The sequence below is a fragment of the Bison bison genome, unplaced genomic scaffold (genome assembly GCF_000754665.1).
Source record: "Bison bison bison isolate TAMUID 2011002044 unplaced genomic scaffold, Bison_UMD1.0 scf7180017864293, whole genome shotgun sequence".
Taxonomy (NCBI): Eukaryota; Metazoa; Chordata; class Mammalia; order Artiodactyla; family Bovidae; genus Bison; species Bison bison.
Window position 1 is genome coordinate 1,449,976 of NW_011494865.1, and position 2,820 is coordinate 1,452,795.

Here is a 2,820-nt window from a genome sequence, read left to right on the forward strand (position 1 = left end):
CATGTGGTCACCCCCAGAGGAGGGCGTGAAACTCTCTTGACGCTCCATTGTGCTTCCCACCTCCACCCTTGGTCCAGCCCAAGGGACCTTGCGTTTCCTACCTTGCGTTTCATGGGTTTGAAAGAGGCCCATGTTTATCCCAAACATGAATTTCCTCAGCTTCCCATGGGGCCTTCAGTCATGTGGGCATCAGACTGAGCTCAGTAGGGTCTCTCCACCAACCCAGCTCCCACATCCTGCCCAAGAGGCTCTTCTGTCTGCCTCTGACTACCTCAGCTTTGGCACCCTACCCCAGCCATGGTCCCTGTTTGCAAACAAACAGATTTTTGTTGAGTTCCTACTGTGCACAGGCCCTAAAGCCTGAAATGTATAAGCTGGCAGGGAGGCTAAGTCTGTCAAGAGGACCATGCAGATAAGTGTCCATTTATAAACTATGAGCTGGGGGCTGTGGGCAGGGCCGAAGCCTCCCAGAGGAGGCATCACTAGGGGCGAAAGCCCAAGAATGAGGGGCTGACTAGAGGGCTCCCTGGAGAAGGTGGCCTTTGGGTCAGTTCCCCAAGGCCCAGTCCAGAATCTGGATGGTGACAAGTCCATTCCTTTCCCCCACCTCTCTGGGATCTACCTATCAATTCCATTCTTGCAAATACAGACCTGAGGGCTGGTCTGTCTCCAAGAAACAGCCTCCACGCTTATCAGGGCCAAGGGCCCAGCTTAGGCTTCAGGCCCGCACAGGCAGAGGGACCATCACCAGAAGGGGGAAGGGACCCGACTAGACAGGTCACCAGTTTGCCAGGGGCCCACAGATACCCTTCTGTGCAGGGAACACCTGCTTCTGGGTCTCCTTCACATACCAAAGACAGATCATGGACACTCATGAGTGGCTTCTTAGCAAGTGAAGGCCCTCAAATCAGGACCAAGAGATACCCCAGGCTGAAGTGAAAGTGAAAGCGTATTCCCTCAGTCATGTCTGACTCTTTGCAACCCCATTGACTGTAGCCCACCGGGCTCCTCTGTCCATGGAATTCTCCAGGGGCATCTTCCCAACCCAGGGATCAAACCGTGGTCTCCTGCATTGCAGGTGGATTCTCTACTGTCTGAGCCACCAGGGAAGCCCCCAGACTGAAGGAGAGGTCAAAACTGAATTCTGTGGTAACCGCAGGAGCCAAGCAGAAAGAGCTGGGCGCACGGGGATTTTATTCTCATTGTGAATTATTTATCTGTTAAAGCTGGGCCCCGGGGGGCTTTTATTGTTTGGTTTCAACACCTGACTCATGGGTCCACCTGTTCCCACTGTCCTTTAAAGACAGTTTTCTGGGATCCTCAGGTCTTCCCAAGCAGGCACCCTGTGCTGCAGAGGTGTCCAGGCACCGGGCCTCTTGTCGCCGGCTCTTCCGGCATAGACAGCCTCGTGGGCCACGGCTCGTTCTCCAGGGAGAAAATCACGGGTTTGGAATGAGGAGGTTTTTTTTCCTTAAACATTTTATGGTTTTGAGATTGAAGAAAACATGGCGGGAAAGAGAGAATAGACCCAATTTTAGAACCAAATGTGGGATCAGTAGGAACACTTTAGAAGTATCTTCTGGGTTATGCCCATGCGTGTGCTCACATGCACACACACACACATGCACACACATGCACGCACTGTGCGATTCTAGTAGGAAAGCCTCCGCTAAGAGCTCTGTGACCCGCACCAAGTTCCTCAAACAGCCACTCTGCCTCCGACCTTCAGTCCGTTGTGTTTCACCTGTGTTCTGGGTGAGTGACTTTGAGGAGGAGGGTGGAAAATTTTTTGTTAAGAAACGAAGTCAGACTGAAGGTCAAGGCCACTCTTTCCAGTGTCCATCTTCAGGCCCAGGGAATTCTGAGCTGGGGTCCCTCTGACTCTTCCCCGAGGGTTTATAGGAAGAAGGAAGAGCAAGCTTGGCTCCTGGTGGACGCCTGTCCCAGTCCCTCCCTCCCCGTCCTCACCTGCTCCCTGAGACAATTGTCTGAACCTGCGACCTTCAGCCCCAAGCACCCAGGTGGTCCCACTTGGCCGACTGAGCGCCAGACAGCTCAGGGCCGACCTGTGTGTCACCGACGTCCGGCACCACAGGCGGGCAGGACTCTTGGACAAAACCCCAAGTCAAACGTCTTCCCTCTTCTCCCCAGTGTTCTCCGTGACATTAATTTTAAGTGTGGTAAAACACACCTAACATCACATGTGCCATTTTAACCCCTTTTAAGCCAGCAGTTCCATCCGTTCGCCTTGTTGTGCTCCGTGGCATTCATCGTAAGCTTGGCCCCAGTGTGAGTTTGTCTCAGAGGGGGCCGGCGGTTGGTTCCTCCCCAGGGAGATGCGCCTAACACTTCTGTTGCAGCCGATTAGCACCCACCCCCTGGCCACTTGGCGCCTGCCCTCAGATCTTGCTGCTGTGGTTCAGTCTTGGTTTCAAAGGTGCGGATTGCAGAGCGCAGCGGCCGGTGGAGCATCACCTCGTGGCTGGGGAGGGGTTGTCTGGGAGGGGTCGTGGGAGGCTCTGCTGGTGTCTTCAGGGGCTGCCTTGTCAGTGGGGGTCAGAAATCCACTTGTTTCTCTAACTGTATCAACTCTGATGCCCCAACCACACACCCTTCCCTCCTCAGATGGGCCCAGGGATGCAGGGTTTTCATCTTAACGCACAGGCAGTTCTGTTCCTCCATCACCGAGACCAGGTGTCGCTGACCACCCCGAGGCTTTCCTTCGCAACAGGACAGACCTCTGCCGTCTTTACCTGCCTGAGTCCCACGAGCAGACGATGTGGTTCTTAGCTCGTCTTAGCCCCCACCTTCTCCCGGGGT

The 2,820-nt window shown here is 54.5% G+C and overlaps 1 protein-coding gene across 1 annotated transcript in view; it reads left to right on the top strand.

The window, feature by feature from the left end:
* CLEC16A (C-type lectin domain family 16, member A) overlaps positions 1-2,820 on the top strand; it is a 229,142-nt gene that overhangs the window by 225,726 nt on the left and 596 nt on the right. The window lies entirely within an intron of this gene.